The 19,214-nt window shown below is 42.3% G+C and overlaps 1 protein-coding gene across 1 annotated transcript in view; it reads left to right on the top strand.

Annotated features, from left to right (window-relative positions):
• Positions 1 to 8,728: 8,728 nt before the first annotated feature.
• Positions 8,729 to 19,214, top strand: part of LOC106566589 (uncharacterized) — a 95,466-nt gene continuing 84,980 nt past the window's right edge. Inside the window, exon 1 of the mRNA XM_014134730.3 lies at positions 8,729 to 9,086. The gene's annotated coding sequence lies outside the window, so the exon portion shown is untranslated. The remainder of the gene's footprint in view (positions 9,087 to 19,214) is intronic.

Here is a 19,214-nt window from a genome sequence, read left to right as displayed (position 1 = left end):
CTTGATAGTCACCACCAGTGGTGTAAAGTACTTAAGTAAAAATACTTTAAAGTACTACTTAACCCTTGTGTTGTCTTAAGGGTCAAAAATGACCCACCACTATGTTTAACAGCAGAGAAAACCCCCTAAATGATATTTTTTCAACTTGAAATTTGAGGACTTTTCCTAGAGTGACCCCAACATTAGAAAAAGTGAAATATCGCCTTTGTTCATATTTCCATGAAAGCTGTACACCACCAGGGTACGAAGATTGTCTTAGGGTCATTTTTGACCTGGCAGTTGTAAAATCATTTACGCACCACAAAAACCAGAAAGACACACAAACACACACACACACACACACACACACACACACACACACACACACAATGAGACATTGAGATTATGTTTGCTACTGATTGCACTCAGCCAGCAGCTCCTGAAGAGGAAGATCACCATGGTTGGCAGTTAGAAAGAACAAGCCTGAGCTCTGCACTTCTCACAACAAGGGGGAGAGAGACCTTCTCATCAAAGTTTGCCTTCACGCTCACCACCACTCTAGTTTCTTACCTCCCAAAGAGGAACAAGAATGTGGTCCTCCTGAGCACACTGCACAAAACGGCTGAGATCAGTGATCGTGAGGACAGGAAGCCAGCCATCATCCTGGACTACAACCAGAACAAATGACCATGGACAACCTGGACAAGGTGATTGGAACTTACAGCTGCAGGAGGATGACTGCCCACTGGCCCCTGGTCATCTTCCATAACATCATTGATGTGTCCTCATGCAATGCCTTCGTGATATGGAACAAGATCAATCCTACCTGGATGCCTGATAAGTGGAACAAGAGGAGGGTGTTCCTGGAGCAGCTGGGAAAGGCACTTGTAACCCTACACATTCAAAGAAGGGAGCACCTCCCCTGCACAGCAGCCTCTGCAGAGCTTGTGTAATCTGTTCAGGGGGCTGAATCTTGTCCTGATCCACCTGAGGCTGCAGCTGGGGCAGGCAAGAGAAGGAGATGCCAATTCTGTCCCCCAAAGAAGAACTGTAAAACAAATACTATGTGCTGCACATGTGAGAAATACATCCATGCACACACACTTGCATACTGTCCTACATGTGCTAATTAGAGTTGATTGATTTATGTTCTTCACATTTTTGTTTTGTATCTATTATCTTATTTTATTCTGATTTATTGTTGTTGTTTATACACCTTGTGGGTGGGAGCAATGGTAAAAAAAAAAAAATGGGAGAAGACTAGTATTTTGTAGTTGAATTTCTCATTGTACAATATATAAGAACATATCACTATGTTGCCAAAAAAGTTCAAGACTTATTTTTTCCCTTCAATAAAATGCATTCAAAACTAATTTCTGCTACTTTCTTAGGCTATACAAGTACTATCTCTTGCAAAAAAAGTCATGTTTACACCTATGCAGTACCTTTAGCAATAATAATAATAAACCTCTACTTTAGTAAAGAAAACAATTATGACAGGTGTGTTGTAATAAAAACCAGTGGTGTCCGCTGATTAAATGCAGTCTTTGGCATTGTGAAGAGGGAATACCCTGATATTCACAAAGTTTGTGATGTACGACAGGTTGTTTCTTCATGCAAAATAGATTTGGGGTTTAAAATTAAATTAAGCTGCTATATTTTAAGGGTTTAGTGAAGGCGGGTCATTTTTTACCCTTAGGGCAAGGGGAGTATACTGTAACGGGTGTCGTATAGAGGAGACCAAGGCGCAGCGTGTTGAGTGCTCATCGTTATATTTTAATGAAAACGAACACTAGACAAAATGACAGCCAACAGTTCTGTCAGGTAAATACAACGAAACAGAAAACAACTACCCACGAAAACAAAGGGAAAAACAGGCTGCCTAAGTATGGCTTCCAATCAGAGACAATGATAGACAGCTGCCTCTGATTGGAAACCATACCCGGCCAAAACATAGAAAAACAAAACATAGAATGCCCACCCACCTATCACACCCTGACCTAACTAAACAGAGAAAACACAGCTCTCCTAGGTCAGAGCGTGACATATACAGAATGTTAAGACTACGCAAGGGTTAAGTCGTTTTTTAGGGTATCTGTACTTTACTTTATTATTTATATTTTTGAAAACTTTTACTTTTACTTCACTACATTCCTAAAGAAAATGATGTACCTTTTACTTGGTACTTTTTCCCTGACACCCAAAAGTACACCCAAAAGAAAACATCCCTGGTCGTCCCTACTGCTTCTGATCTGACTCACTAAACACAAAAGATTTGTTTTTAAATGATGTCTGAGTGTTTTTTACTCAAGTATGAGTTAAAAAAAGTAGTTTATGACCCTGTGTGAGAATCTGCCAGGCTGAGACCTTATTAGATCTGCACGGGTTCCACAGGGTCATCATTTACGCATGAGCAGAGCTGTCTGGGATGACTAGATCTAGAAGCTCGCCCATGGTAGCACAATAAAACGCCTTATTAAAGGCCACTATGGAAAACGCTGTGGTAGCGTGTGCATGCAAATTACTATGTTTATCAATACAACCATTTTTATTTAACCTTTATTTAACTAGGCAAGTCAGTTAAGAACAAATTCTTATTTACAATGATGGCCTGCCCCCCCGGCCAAACCCTCCTCTAACCCGGACAACGCTGGGCCAATTGTGCACCACCCTATGGGACTCCACTTCTGCAAAAGTACTTGTGAAACTAATGCAGTAATAACACTTATGGCAGTATGGAATAACACTGCAAATGATAAACAATACTCAAAGCAGCATTGGAATGGTCTAACCTTAAAGAATAGTAACAGCCATGCAGTAGAACTTATGGCTGAAACTTATCAAAGTAACAGTAAGTAATTAGTGGTAATTACCTATTATTACACAGCACACACTTACATTTCGATGCACGCACAACATTCAGACATTCGTCTTACTGTTGATATTAGCAAGTCCTCAGAAACTTGCGTCTTTTCCCTTCGGATGACGATAACACTCTGACCTGAGTGGGCGGGTGCAGTGTCCAGATGCACATTTCCAAGCACTCTGATTGGTTGGGAATGGCAGGGCTATGATGGTTGAGGGATAACTTAGGTAGGCTGAGCAGCCAAACTAATGGGACTTAAGGGAAACTGAAGAGGAAGTTAGGTAGAGAGGAGAAGAGCAGGATGGCCTTTTTTTACAAGCCTTTTGTGTCTTGTCTTATTTGTCCTATTCTGTATTTAAAAGACCCTGCTGATGTCACGTCCTGACCAGTAAAATGGGTTATTTGTTAGGGATCGCCTCCCATGGGAACAGGTGGAGGCAATCAGAAGAGCGGAGGCAGCAGGAAAAAATGACCAACGGCGAAGTTATGAGGGAACACGGCTGGCAAGGAAACCTGAGAGGCAGCCCCAAAACATTTTTTTGGGGGGGCACACGGGGAGTTGGGGTAAGTCAGGCAATAGACCTGAGCCAACTCCTCGTGCTTATTATGGGGAGCGTTTGGCGTGGAGAGCACGTGCTATGCGGAAGTGCGCATGGTCTCGCCCATCCGCACGCACAGTCCGGTGCGGTCGATACCAGCCCCCCGCAAGTGCCGTGCTAGAGTGGGCATCCATCCAGGAAGGAGTATGCCTGCTCAGCATATCTGGCCACCAGTGCGTCTCCTAGGCCCAGGCTTCCCTGCGCTTGCTCTACGCACGGCAGCCATCATTCCTCAGCACAGCCCAGTTCGCCCTGTGCCAGAACTCCGCCTGTGCAGGGCTACAGTGACAATCCAGCCAGGACGGGTTGTGCAGGCTGTGCGCTCCAGACCTCCAGTGCGTCTTCAAGACCCAGTGTATCCTGTTCCTGCTCCTCGCACTAGCCCTGTGGTGTGTGTTACTGTTCTGGTGCCTCCAAAGCCAGCCCCACGCATCAGGCCTCTAGTGCGCCTGCCCAGTCCAGTACGTCCTGTTCCTAATCCTCGCGCTAGCCCTGAGGTGCGTGTCACTAGTCTGGCGCCCCCAAAGCCAGCCCCACGCATCAGGTCTCTAGTGCGCCTGCCCAGTCCAGTACGTCCTGCTCCTCGCACTAGCCCTGAGGTGCGTGTCAATAGTCTGGCACCACCAAAGCCAGCTCCACGCATCAGGCCTTCAGTGCGCAGTCCCAGTCCAGAGCTTCCGGCGACAGTTCCCCGTCCAGAGCTTCCGGTGACTGTTCCCCGTCCAGAGCTTCCGGTGACTGTTCCCCGTCCAGAGCTTCCGGTGACTGTTCCCCGTCCAGAGCTTCCGGCGACAGTTCCTCGTCCAGAGCTTCCGGTGACTGTTCCCCGTCCAGAGCTTCCGGTGACAGTTCCCCGTCCAGAGCTTCCGGTGACTGTTACCCGTCCAGAGCATCCGGTGACTGTTCCCCGTCCAGAGCTTCCGGTGACTGTTCCCCGTCCAGAGCTTCCGGTGACAGTTCCCCGTCCAGAGCTTCCGGCGATGTCCTACAGTCCGGAACCGACAGAGACGGCCTACAGTCCGGAACTGGCAGAGACGGCTCACAGTCCGGAGCCTGCAGGGATGGCCCACAGTCCGGAGCCTGCAGAGACGGCCCACAGTCCGGAGCCTGCAGAGACGGCCCACAGTCCGGAGCCTGCAGAGACGGCCCACAGTCCGGAGCCTGCAGAGACGCACCTCAGCCCGAGGTCTCCAGCGACGCACCTCAGCCCAGAGCCTTCAGCAGTGGTCTACAGCCCTGAGCCTTCAGCGGGGGTGGGCAGGTTAGAATGGGGACTAAGGCCAGAGCCAGAGCCACCTCCATAGTTGGAGGATTGGGGGGGGGGGGGGTGTAGCACGAGAGCCGTCGTTGACAGTGGCCACCCTCCCTTCCCTCCCTTTAAGTTTGAGGTTTATTTTTGTGGGGTTTTTGTTTTGAGGTGCATTCGGGGTCTGCACCTTTGGGGGGGGGGTACTGTCACCTCCTGACCAGTAAAAGGGGTTATTTGTTATTGTAGTTTGGTCAGGGCGTGGCAGGGGGTGTTTGTTTTGTGTGTTTCGGGGTTTTTGATTTATGTTCTATATTTTCTATTTCTATGTTTATTCTAGTTTTCTATTTCTATGTTGTGTTTTTCAATGACCTCCAATTAGAGGCAGCTGGTTGTCGTTGTCTCTAATTGGAGGCCATATTTAAGTGTGTTCGTTTTTCACTTGTGTTTGTGGGTGGTTGTTTCCAGTATAGTCTGTGCACCTCATTGGACTGTTTTCGCCGTTTGTTTTGTTTAAGTGTTTTTCCTTTAATAAATAAGAAGATGAACACTTTACCCGCTGCATTTTGGTCCACTCCTTACGACGGATTGTTACAGCTGACTATTTAACAAATGTGTGTAGGGTTAAATTAAGGTTGAACTCTGATTTGAAAGGGCATTTAAAAAGGTAAATCAGATGTATCATAAAATATACAGTTCTGAATGAAGGGAAATACTTCCGCTAGTAGAAGACTAGGTGGTAATAGACAGTATGAAGATACTGTTACTGTATCAAGAATGCATAGAGAGAGGGAGAAGAGAAGTGATAGAAAGAAACACCTCCTTCATAGATTTCAGTTTTGGGATATGAGTGTATATTTCTCAAATCTGTGTCCTTAGTGTTACTGATCATAAAAATAGACACTGTATAATTAGAGGGCTTTATTACTGAGTTCACAAGCCCAGTTTCTAGACCTTACGACCTTGTGAGGTAGGCTGTTGCGGTTGATGATGCAGTTAGGAGGTAGACAAGGAGAGCAGGGCCTGTGTTTCTGTGTGTGTGTCTAACCCTTTTCCTTCATTTTCCATCAATACATTTCACCATATTCTATTCTCTCCACCATCCCCCTCAGGGGGGGGGGGGGGGCAACTCCAGTCCTCGGGGGCCTGATTGGTGTCACAGTTTTGCCCCAGCCTCAGCTAACACACCTGACTTCAATAATCACCTAATCATGATCTTCAGTTTGAATGCAATTTGATTAATCAGCTGTGTTTGCTAGGGATGGAGAAAAAGTGTGCCACCATTCAAGCCCCTGAGGAGTTGCCCACCCCTGCTTACTCCTCCTCTCCTCCCTCCTCCTCTCTCTCTACTTCCCTTGCCTCTTTTGGTCCTGTGTATTTCAGTTAGTAGAGCATGGCGCTTGTAATACCAAGGTAGTGGGTTTGATTCCTGGGATCATCCATACGTAAAATGTTCACATGACGTTAAGGTGTTTTGGATAAAAGCTTCTAGATGGCGTATATTATATTATTATATCAATCAATCCTCTTTTCTCTCCTCTTCCACCCTCTCTCCAAGTTCTCCACCCTCTTCTTCTTTCTTCTCCTCCTCTTAGTCTTTCTCCTCCTCCACTTTAACTCTGACGCTTCATCCTTCATCCTTCCATTCTCCTCCTCCACCTTAACCCTGACCCTTCATCATTCCATTCTCCATCTATACCCATCTCTGGCTTCTCCTCCTCCTCCTCCTCCTTCTCCTTCTCCTCTGCTTCCTCTCTCCCTCCCCCTCCTCCTCTTCCTCCTACTCCTCCTCCTCTTCCCCCTCCTCCTCCTCCACCTTGGCCCTCTGTCCTGTTCTTTCTGATTGTGGTCTGGTCCATAATAGAAAAGCCTTTAAGAACAGTCTCTTTCAGATGCCTGGTTGGTTCTGGTTGCCATGGCAGGTTCCCATCTCGTCCCTGCACAAGCGTGATAAATCTTTAACATCACACACTCCTCCGCTCCACTCCTTAGAAGCACCCTCTCCTCTCCCTCTCTCTCTCCATCCCCATCGCCCCACATCGCTCGGCCCAGCCTAGGCCCAGTAGGCCACCTCGCTATACAACTAGAAATATATCTGATTGGTATTTTAGAGGTGGGTTTTACACTGTGGAGGATGTGTTTTCTATTACTAGAGGGATTTGAGTTGTGTAATGTGTTTTTGGAGCCCCGGACGGTAATCTGATATAAGTATAGTAAGAGTATAGTAAGAGACAACGTTCTAAGCTGTTACTATCCTCATCATCATTTGCTGTTTTGTCAGTGGGTTCAGAATACTGAACAATGCTAAAGATGGTCTATCTCTTAATCAATACAGTGAGTCAATACAATGAGTACAACCAGACATTACGAACCAGACAGCTTTTGTAGTATTGAATAATAACCCAATGCAAAGTCATGTGTTATTTAGAACACATGTTTCTTTAAAAGCAAGGCTGTGAGCTGTGTGTTTCTTTAAAAGCAAGGCTGCTGAGCTGTGTGTTTCTTTAAAAGCAAGGCTGTGAGCTGTGTGTTTCTTTAAAAGCAAGGCTGTGAACTGTATGTTTTTTTAAAAGCATGTCTGTGAACTGCGTGTTTCTTTAAATCTTGTGTTTCTTTAGAAATAGTGAAAAAGCAGGCCTGTTGTGTTAGTGTGGTGCAGGCAGCCCAGTCCAGCCCAGCAGGAATAAGGTCACTGGCTGAACTCTATTACGACAACTAATGGAGGTTTCCTTGTGTTCCCCTTTCACCGCCCTATCCTTTGACACCTCCTTATCGCCCCAGTGTGTGTGTGTGTGTGTGTGTGTGTGTGTGTGTGTGTGTGTGTGTGTGTGTGTGTGTGTGTGTGTGTGTGTGTGTGTGTGTGTGTGTGTGTGTGTGTGTGTGTGTGTGTGTGTGTGTGTGTGTGTGTGTGTGTGTGTGTGTGTGACTGGGCTGTTGTGTGTCCAGTCTGGCCCTATAGGCCGTGGGGGTCTGTTGTTCCCATCCCCATTCCCCACACAGACACTAACTAGAAGTGACAGGCCAGTCAGTGCCATGGTGCGCTGAGGAGAGCTGCATTGTAGCAGAGGCCCAAGAGTCTGGTGCATGGCCGGCAACAATACAAGGAGTTCTGACAAGCAGAAAGGGAGGAGGCTTTTCTTTCCTTGAGAGCATCTCTCCCCTTCTCTCTCTCTCACACACATACACTTACATGCATTCACCTAATCGCACACACACACTCAAACATGCATGCATGCATACATCACTGACAATGACAACCAATTCATCATGTGAGTGCAAGCCCATTCGAAGGTCAAGAGCAACATATACACCACCCATGTCTTAACAGTCTTGATCCATCAGAGTTTTTCCAACTGCCCCTATACATCACTGTTTTGCCAATCAGCAGTTATAGTATATTGTGTGTATATTTGTGTATGTTGACGCATGCTTGAATGATTTGTTTTCCATCTAGGACAGTCTGCAATACTCTCCCTACTCTGTTCTGTTAGATATCTGGTTTAACAGAGCTACTCTCTCTCTCTCTGTCTGTCTCTTCTTCCCCCTCTCTCTCTGTCCCCCCTCTCTCTTTTTCACTCACTCCTTCTCTCACACTGGACATTCCCCATAAAGGCCCAGTATAAATTGAAAAAAGGAAGCTACCAGAAACTTGCTGTGGGCTACATGCAATGTGAATGAATAGTTTCCTTATTTAGACCCAAGCTCATGCACTATGTATGTTTTATATAGCCCAGGCAGCAGTAGCCTCTATTATGTGGGCTATTACTCCAATGTTTTACAATGAGAATATTCTAGACTTGATGAGGAATAAATACAGAGGTTATTATTATGAATAATTTATATTTAGATCATTATCATCTCGCAAGAAATACTGTGTGTGTCCCCATATCCTCAATATTATTTATTTAGACCTCTTTTTATTATTTCTTAGGCTGTCCATTGGGGGGAGCTATGTGGAGGAGGTCGCGTCAGTGAATGGGTAGGGCGCCTGCCTCCTACCTCCTGCCTCCTACCTCCTGCCTCCATCACATGGTCCAGAGCAATCGCGAGCAGAGATGGACAGGAAAGGAAACCGAGAGATGAGCCCCTGGTAGCGCGAGAAGCATCTTCTAAAATAGAAACTGAAGCCGCTACTTCTGCCCCAGAAACGGAAAACTACAGTTTTGCACGGTGCTATGTTGATTTCGCGTTTTATATCGCAGAAAATTGAGGGATGGTTGTGAGTGAGGAGGGCGGATCTTTGCAGAGAATGCTTGCAAAAGCCGAGGCGTGCGCTGTCCCAAGAGAACTCATTTGAAGAGCTTGCAGAGAGAGAGAGAGAGAGAGCGAGAGAGAGAGAGAGAGAGAGACCGGAATGCCGGGCAACATCGCTCCTCCGGTTCACCTGCGAGGCTGAGTGAGTATAATTAGGAATAATATTTTACCGGTTGAAAACGGTTTATTTTGGGGTCTACACTTTCATCACTTTTTTGCGTTCTGTCAGTGATGTGACATACCACTTCGAGAGACGCCAGAGGGGCCGTATTTTCCACCTGTCTGATCAATAATTCATACTCAGTAAAGGACTGTAGCCAATGGGTCAGCGATGTGAGGAACTTGTTCATGTCCTTTGGGAATTGCGCTTTGAAGTTCTGAACATGTGTCGTAGGCTACTTAACAATTGGCAGATTATTTACGAATACATAGATAGATGCCCCGCTTAGTGGCGATCCTGTCCATCCTGAAGCACACCGATGGTGTGATGGACAGCAGCGGAGAGAGGTGCAGATCAGGATGTTATGATAAAAGTCATGACCTTATCATTCTGTCCGGGTTTGATTCAGCCCACCCCCATTTGATGCACATCTTGATCCTGAAGAGATGATGCTGTGTTTATTAGACAGGGTTGAAGAGGGTGTGGAGGGTGGACTGGGTCCCCCTTTTAGAACAGAGTGGACAAATTCTACATATTTATAGTCATCAACTGGAGGAGAGAATGGATTCCCAGCTATTCTCATTCATGCTGTCTCTGTATTTGTGTGTGTGTAGGTGTGTGTGTGTGTGTGTGTGTGTGTGTGTGTGTGTGTGTGTGTGTGTGTGTGTGTGTGTGTGTGTGTGTGTGTGTGTGTGTGTGTGTGTGTGTGTGTGGTGTGTGTGCGTGCGTGCGTGCGTGCGTGTGTGTGTGAAGAACCTGCTTAGGTTGTGTTCATGTTCACTGTTAAAATGAAGTGTTTGTAACACAAACTAGTGGCAACTGCACTGACACCAACTTTAAAGAGAGGAAACCTGGAGTTTTGAAGCACATGTGTGTAAGGGGTTATGAGACAGGTTTAAGGTGCACTGAAACATTCAACCTAAGGAGTTCTGAGGCATGACATGGTGTATTGTAACACCACTTAATCAAGAGTTGTGTAACACCTTGCAAGAGGAAAAGGTTGAAAACACTATTATGGTGAGTACTGTTTTGTGCATAATTAGATACCTTCTCTTTTTGTGTTTTTTCGTCTCTCGCTAAAGCTCCTAAACATGACAGTCTAAGAATAAAGGTGCCATCTAGAACCCGATGAAGGAAAAAGGAAACCGCACACTGCTCTTGATAGTATCACTGATATTTAATAAGCTTTACGTATCGGCCTCGCGGCCTTCGTCAGAGCTTTTGTGAGTTTAAAAAAAATCTGGAACCTTCTAGAACCTAAAATGCTTATTCGGCTGTACCCATAAGAGAATGCATTGAAGAACCCTTTTTGGTTCCAGGAAGAACCCTTTCCACAAAGTGTTCTACATGGAACCCAAAGGGGTTCTACCTGAAACCAAAAAGGGTTCTCATATGGGGACAGCCCAAAGGACCCTTTTGAAACCCTTTTTTCTAAGTGTATGATGGTGTTTTGAATCCTGTGTAGTGCATAATTAGATCCCTTCTTCTGGAGTTTAAATACTGTATAGATCCCTACTTCTGGAGTTTAAATACTGTATAGATCCCTTCTTCTGGAGTTTAAATACTGTATAGATCCCTTCTTCTGGAGTTTAAATACTGTATAGATCCCTTCTTCTAGAGTTTAAATACTGTATAGATCCCTACTTCTGGAGTTTAAATACTGTATAGATCCCTTCTTCTGGAGTTTAAATACTGTATAGATCCCTTCTTCTGGAGTTTAAATACTGTATAGATCCCTACTTCTGGAGTTTAAATACTGTATAGATCCCTTCTTCTGGAGTTTAAATACTGTATAGATCCCTTCTTCTGGAGTTTAAATACTGTATAGATCCCTTCTTCTGGAGTTTAAATACTGTATAGATCCCTTCTTCTGGAGTTTAAATACTGTATAGATCCCTTCTTCTGGAGTTTAAATACTGTATAGATCCCTTCTTCTGGAGTTTAAATACTGTATAGATCCCTACTTCTGCAGTTTAAATACTGTATAGATCCCTTCTTCTGGAGTTTAAATACTGTATAGATCCCTTCTTCTGGAGTTTAAATACTGTATAGATCCCTTCTTCTGGAGTTTAAATACTGTATAGATCCCTTCTTCTAGAGTTTAAATACTGTATAGATCCCTTCTTCTAGAGTTTAAATACTTCTGGAGTTTAAATACTGTATAGATCCCTTCTTCTGGAGTTTAAATACTGTATAGATCCCTTCTTCTGGAGTTTAAATACTGTATAGATCCCTTCTTCTGGAGTTTAAATACTGTATAGATCGCTTCTTCTAGAGTTTAAATACTGTATAGATCCCTTCTTCTGGAGTTTAAATACTGTATAGATCCCTTCTTCTAGAGTTTAAATACTTCTGGAGTTTAAATACTGTATAGATCCCTTCTTCTGGAGTTTAAATATTGTATAGATCCCTACTTCTGGAGTTTAAATACTGTATAGATCCCTTCTTCTGGAGTTTAAATACTGTATAGATCCCTTCTTCTGGAGTTTAAATACTGTATAGATCCCTACTTCTGGAGTTTAAATACTGTATAGATCCCTTCTTCTGGAGTTTAAATACTGTATAGATCCCTTCTTCTGGAGTTTAAATACTGTATAGATCCCTACTTCTGGAGTTTAAATACTGTATAGATCCCTTCTTCTGGAGTTTAAATACTGTATAGATCCCTACTTCTGGAGTTTAAATACTGTATAGATCCCTTCTTCTAGAGTTTAAATACTTCTGGAGTTTAAATACTGTATAGATCCCTACTTCTGCAGTTTAAATACTGTATAGATCCCTTCTTCTGGAGTTTAAATACTGTATAGATCCCTACTTCTGGAGTTTAAATACTGTATAGATCCCTTCTTCTGCAGTTTAAATACTGTATAGATCCCTTCTTCTGGAGTTTAAATACTGTATAGATCCCTTCTTCTAGAGTTTAAATACTGTATAGATCCCTACTTCTGGAGTTTAAATACTGTATAGATCCCTTCTTCTGCAGTTTAAATACTGTATAGATCCCTTCTTCTGGAGTTTAAATACTGTATAGATCCCTTCTTCTGGAGTTTAAATACTGTATAGATCCCTTCTTCTGGAGTTTAAATACTGTATAGATCCCTTCTTCTGGAGTTTAAATACTGTATAGATCCCTTCTTCTGGAGTTTAAATACTGTATAGATCCCTTCTTCTGGAGTTTAAATACTGTATAGATCCCTTATTCTGCAGTTTAAATACTGTATAGATCCCTTCTTCTGGAGTTTAAATACTGTATAGATCCCTACTTCTGGAGTTTAAATACTGTATAGATCCCTTCTTCTGGAGTTTAAATACTGTATAGATCCCTTCTTCTGTAGTTTAAATACTGTATAGATCCCTTCTTCTGGAGTTTAAATACTGTATAGATCCCTACTTCTGGAGTTTAAATACTGTATAGATCCCTTCTTCTGCAGTTTAAATACTGTATAGATCCCTTCTTCTGGAGTTTAAATACTGTATAGATCCCTACTTCTGGAGTTTAAATACTGTATAGATCCCTACTTCTGGAGTTTAAATACTGTATAGATCCCTTCTTCTGGAGTTTAAATACTGTATAGATCCCTACTTCTGGAGTTTAAATACTGTATAGATCCTTTCTTCTGCAGTTTAAATACTGTATAGATCCCTTCTTCTGGAGTTTAAATACTGTATATATCCCTTCTTTTGGAGTTTAAATACTGTATAGATCCCTTCTTCTGGAGTTTAAATACTGTATAGATCCCTTCTTCTGTAGTTTAAATACTGTATAGATCCCTTCTTCTGCAGTTTAAATACTGTATAGATCCCTCTTTTTGTATATTCCCTGCTCCTATATGGTGTGCTGATAAACTCCTCATTGGTAACTTAAAATGGTCAAATGTACAGTATTATGCTATAACAAAGGATGTGAGAAAATAGTTATTAAAATTATTACAGTACAATAACTACAACATTTGTTTATCAAGACATGATTTTTAAGTTTCAAGGGCTTTCTCTTTTCTTTGCAAATGATCAAATGACAACAAAACATGAACAGGTCTTTCACATTTTATACTGATAAAGACACTTCAAAGATCTGTAAGGTGTTTATCATATTTAGGGTTGTGGCAGAAGACTGCTGATCTCCCGCTAATTGACGGTTATTTAATATAAACATGTTGAGCATCTCCAGGTCTCCACAGGTCTAAACTGCTGATGCTGATGTGTGTCTTTGGAACATCTACATTTAAAAAAGTATAATACATCTATTTAATATATACCATCAAAGTAAATCCATGATTTATTTTAGTCAGGTCTAAAGAAACATTATGATATGAAGAAAATGTATTTCAGAAGAACAGAATATGAGTTGGCCTACTGTATGTTAGTTATATGGCTATGCTCCATGTCATAGGCTGTAGGCTTGTTCATTTAGCTGGCAAGATATGCTTATAAGTCCTGTGCCATTATTTTATTTTATAGTAAGAAGAATATAATTTAACTTAGTTGAATCAAATATTGTATTTTTCCCATTACAGAGCGTGTGGCATATGAAGTGGCTATGTTGAGCGTAAAAGTTATTATTTTAAACAAGTACTATATGTTAGATTTAGTTATTTGTCAACCTTAGTTGTGAATGATACAAACCTTAGAATGTATTAGAAATCAGAACAGATATGGGCTGCATGAAGAGACTATAGGCTATTGATGATTTGAGAAAGTAGCAAAAAAAAAATGCTTGCTCTGTTTCTTGCCTCAGGCTGCACAGCTGTTCTCTCATCAAGTGATAATATTTTCACCCATCAGACTAATCTCAATTTAATATTGTCTTCAGTGTTTTTTTTTTAATAAAACAAAGGTGTGGTTGAATTTATTCTGCCACTGTGACTTCTTATTGTCTCGGCCTTTAGGCCTATATATCACCGTCGCAAACATATTAATTAACAGGTTATTGAGCAAACAACGCAACTATGACATCACATAGGTTGTAATATGGCTTTTTGGCTTCCCCGGTGATTTTACGCACGCACCGCTAATGCTTGTCTTTACTAATATGTACAATTTGTTTCGATTTAGAATGTCCCATTATTAAATGGACAGGGGACAAAATACATGTCATCTGTATGCACTCGATTAGTGAATGGAGGCCGCGTGCTTTCCCGCCAGTCAGTTTTATAGGCTACTTCGGTTTTATAGCGGAGCATGTGCTTAATATGAGCAGCTGAGAAATAAACATAAGAAGCCGTGTTTCACTCCACGCATCAACCACTGTTTGAGGAGCATGCTTTCGCTGCCCGACAGGGGATATTCCACCCAAACTATGTATGCCATGGGCTCTCCAACCTTGTTCCTGCAGATATTAAGTGCTTAATTTGGGAAACCAAGTGAAATCCGTTCGGGAACATCGATAGTAACATGTTTTCACAACTAAACAAATTTCACTAAACTGTTGACAGCCCGTCTGCGCTCTTGAGGAAGGAATACAGGAGAGAGGAGGTGGAAACGCATGGTGGTGAGATATGCTGTATAGCTAAAGGTAATGTTACTAGGCTATTCAAAATCAAATACAAATTCCCTAATTGTAGGCTAACTGTAAGCCGCCCTGCATAATCAATGAACCAGCAGCATCGCCTAGGACTATACTTTCTCTCCCAGACTCATGGATAGACATTTTGGAGTGTAAGGTAACCAGTCCATCCAGTATGCATAATAATACAGTCCACACTCAAAGGCTAGACCAATTATGTACCAAAGACATCTTAAATCAGTTTTGTTTTATGTTTTTATGCTATGCATAATATGTGGCAGGCTTCGTATTGTATAACGGCACAATCAACATTTTAATTAGTTTTTTTTAGGGGTGTGGGGGGTGGGGGGGGGCTCATAAGCCGATGCATATGCATAAGCGCTAATATGCATATGGGGAAGTGAAATGAATCATCACCTTAGAAAGCACTGTCCATTTCGATGTATTAGGCTTTGAAACAACAAACATATTTTACACTGTTTCAACTCGCTGTTGAACTAATTTCTTCAAATTGATCATCACAGTGAGGTGAGTTTTAAAAGTATGATAGGCCTACTGTTTTGATGATAAGTACCAGGCCATTAGGACCTGATGGTAGTTAGCAAGTTGGGTACTACTAACACATGTCCAGAGAGCATACAATGAGATTTTTTGTTGTACTTTTTACCCCTTCTCTCGTCAATTTCTTGATATCCAATTGGTAGTTGTCATGCCCTGATCTGTTTCACCTGTCTTGGTGATTGTCTCCACCCACCTCCAGGTGTCTCCTGTTTTCCCCATTAGTCCCTGTGTATTTATCACTGTGTTTCGTGTCTCTCTGTGCCAGTTTGTCTTGTTTTGCCAAGTCAACCAGCGTTTCTCCGAGCTCCTATTTTTCCCAGTCCCTGTTTTTGCTAGCCCTCCTGGTTTTGACCCTTGCCTGTCCTGATGCCGAATCTGCCTGCCTGACCACTCTGCCTGTCCTGACCTTGAGCCTGCCTATCCCCTTGTACTGTTTGGACCTGTTCACTGAATCCCTGCCTGTCGTGACCTCGAGCCTGCCTATCCCCTGGTACTGTTTGGACTCGGACCTGTTCACTGAACCCCTGCTTGTCGTAACCTCTAGCCTATCTATCCCCTGGTACTGTTTGGACTCTGACCTGGTTTATGAACTCTCACCTGTCCCCAACCTGCCTTTTGCCTACCCCTTTTGGTGTAATAAATATCAGAGCTCAACCATCTGCCTCCTGTGTCTGCATTTGGGTCTGTACCTTGTGCCCTTATAGTTATAGTCTTGACACAGTGCATTCAGAAAGTATTCAGACCCCTTGACTTTTTCCACATTTTGTTACGTTACAGCCTTGGATTCACATTTTTTTCCCCTTATCAATCTACACACAATACCCCATAACGACAAAGCAAAAACTGTTTATTTTTTATTTTGGCAAATGTGTGTATATATATGTAATATTTCATTTTATATATATTTAAATAAGTATTCAGACCCTTTACTCAGTACTTTGTTGAAGAGCCTTTGGCAGCGATTAGAGTCTCGAATCTTCTTGGGTATGACGCTACAAGCTTGGCACACCTGTATTTGGGGAGTTTCTCCCATTCTTCTCAGCAGATCCTCTCAAGTTCTGTCAGGTTGGATGGGGAGCATCCCTGCACAGCTATTTTCAGGTCTATCCAGAGATGTTCGATCAGGTTCTAGTCCGGACTTGAGCTGGGCCACTCAAAGACATTCAGAGACTTGTCCTATAGCCACTCCTGCATTGTCTTGGCTGCGTGCTTAGGGTCATTGTACTGTTGGAAGGGGATCCTCGCCCCAGTCTGAGGTCCTGAGCTTTCTGTAGAAGGTTTTCATCAAGGATCTCCCTGTACTTTGCTCCGTTAATCTTTCGCGCGATCCTGACTAGTCTCCCAGTCCCCGCCGCTGCAAAAATCCCCACAGCATGATGCAACCCAATTGGGATGAGTTGGACCACCGAGTGAAGTAAAAGCAGCCAACAAGTGCTCAGCATATTTGGGAACTCCTTCAAGGCTGTTGGAAAAGCATTCCAGGTGAAGCTGGTTGAGAGTATGCCAAGAGTGTGTAATGCTGTCATCAAGGCAAAGAGTGGCTACTTTGAAGAATCTCAAATCTAAAATATATTTCGATTTGTTTAACACTTTTTTGTTTACTACATGATTCCATATGTGTTATTTCATAGTTTGATGTCTTCACTATTATTCTACAATGTAGAAAATAGTAAAAATAAAGAAAAACCCTTGAATGAGTAGGTTTGTCCAAACTTTTAACTGTGTATATTTCTTCTGCAGGGAGACAGAAATAGCAAATAATAGCAAGCCATAAAGATAATTACTGAATTATGCATTCATGTACTAACTGCCTTAATATTAATAAATTGCAATAGAAATATCCATTTTTTTAAACATATCAATAGCGATATGCATATACAGAGCTTTCAGAAAATGTTTTTTCTTTTTGCACATTTATTGAAAATGAAATACAGAAATATCAAATTTATATAAGTATTCACACCCCTGAGTCAATACTTTATAGAAGCACCTTTAGCGGCGATTACAGCTTTGAGTCGTCCTGGGGATGTCTGTATCAGCTTTGTGAATTTGGATTTGGGGATTTTCACCCAATCTTCCTTGCAGATTTCCTCAAGCTCAGTTAAGTTAGATGAGGAACAGCAGTCTTCAAGTCTTACCACAGATTTTCAATGGGATTCAAGTCTGAGCTTTGGCTGGGCCACTCAATGATTTTCATGTTCTTGTTCTGAAGCCATTCCAGTGTTGCTTTGGCTGTATGCTTGGGGTCATTGTCCCGTTGGTTTGTAAATCCTCACCTCCCCAGTCAAAGGTCGTTTGTACTTTGAAGCAGTTTCTCAAGAATTTGCCTGTATTTGGCTCCATTCATTCTTCCCTCTATCAGTCTCCCAATCTCTGCCACTAAAAAGCATCCCCATAGCATGATGGTCCCACCACCATGCTTCACGGTCGGGGTGGTGGTAGACGGCTGATGAGCTGCGCCTGGTTTTCTCCAGACATACTGCTTTGCATTCAGGCCAAATAGTAACATTTTTGACTCGTCAGACAACATGATCTTTTTGCCATTTTTGCAAATTCCAGGCGTATTTTTTCATATTTTTTCAATTTCCTAATGATGGAGACCACTGAGTTTTTGGAAACTTTCAACACTTTAGAAATTGTTTTATACCCTTCCCCAGATATATGCCTCATCACAATTCTATCTTGGAGATCTATGGACAGTTCCTTGGACTTCATGGTATAGTTTCTGCTCTGACATGCAGTCAACTGTGGGACCTTATATAGACAGGTGTATTTCTTCATAAATCATGTGCAAACAATTGAATTGGCTACATATGGACTCAAATCAAGTGGTAATGACGTCTCAAGGATGATCAAAGGAAACTGGATGCACCTGAGCTCCGTTTGGAGTGTCATAGCAAAGGGTCTGAATACTTATGTATTTCATTTTCAAAAAATGTGTACCAATTTCTAAAAACATGTTTTCACTTTGTCATTATGGGTTATTGTGTATAGATGGATGAGACTTATTTAATCAATTTTGAATTCAGGCTGTAACACAACAAAATGTGGAATAAGTCAAGGGGTATGAATAGTTGGATGCAATAACATGTGGCATGGTAAGCCAGAGCTAAAGCAGGCTAAATTAGCAGTGGCTATTTAGTGTAGCATATAGCATGTGGGGCGAGCATTGAACAATATATAAAGCTGTTAGGCAAATAAACCAGCAGTATTAACAAAAAAATAGGCCTTAATTTGCATAAAAGCAAAAAAAGACAGGCCTTAATTTGCATAAAAAACAAGTGTGTGAAAGGTGCCAACAAGGACATTGTGTCAATTAACAACTACATGTAGCATCGAGAAAACTGATCAATGCACCAAGCATTACCATACTGCGACCATTAGCAGCCGAAATGCTACGCAAAACAAATGTTCATGTTGAGTGAATTCCTTTTCTGTTTCCTTCTTCAATGTAATAACATTTCATAGTCAAATTGTCATTGATGCATACTTTCTTGGATTGATTTGGAGAGTTTCACCTGAGCGTTTGGTGTGTTCTCACCTGTCTCCTTCTTCTTCTTTGGTATTATGGCGGTCTGTAAACAAATGTTATAGGTGCATGCCGCCACCTGTATTGGCTGTGTATCAGCCTACTATTCTGTAGTATGAATTCATTACACTTTGTGAAGAAATTGCCCTAACCAAGTAACCCTGCACCCATTAAAACCTCACCACTATTCCACTACTCTGGCCCCATCTGATTCTACTCCAGGCCAGCAGCCTGGGAAGACGGGAGACTGTTCCCCTAATTAATCTGTTGCCTTATCCTCAATAATCTTCAGCCTGGCATTTCTGCTTTCCAAACTCTGAGTCGTGTTCATAACCTTTCCGATGAAAACTATGAAGTCAATTTTTTTTTTACTATTGCTGTCCTTTGACACGGCACATTTATGGGAGCAAGATTATTAAGCAGGCAGCGAAAGCATGTCAGGACTAGTAGAAACACCAGTTCTCACAGTAACTTACTATTGGAGCAGCCATAGTAGCTCTATCAGTCCACCTAGTAG

The sequence above is a fragment of the Salmo salar genome, chromosome 13 (assembly GCF_965601325.2).
Source record: "Salmo salar chromosome 13, fSalSal1, whole genome shotgun sequence".
Taxonomy (NCBI): Eukaryota; Metazoa; Chordata; class Actinopteri; order Salmoniformes; family Salmonidae; genus Salmo; species Salmo salar.
Note: the sequence above shows the minus strand (reverse complement) of the source record. Positions and strands in the feature narration are given on the sequence as shown.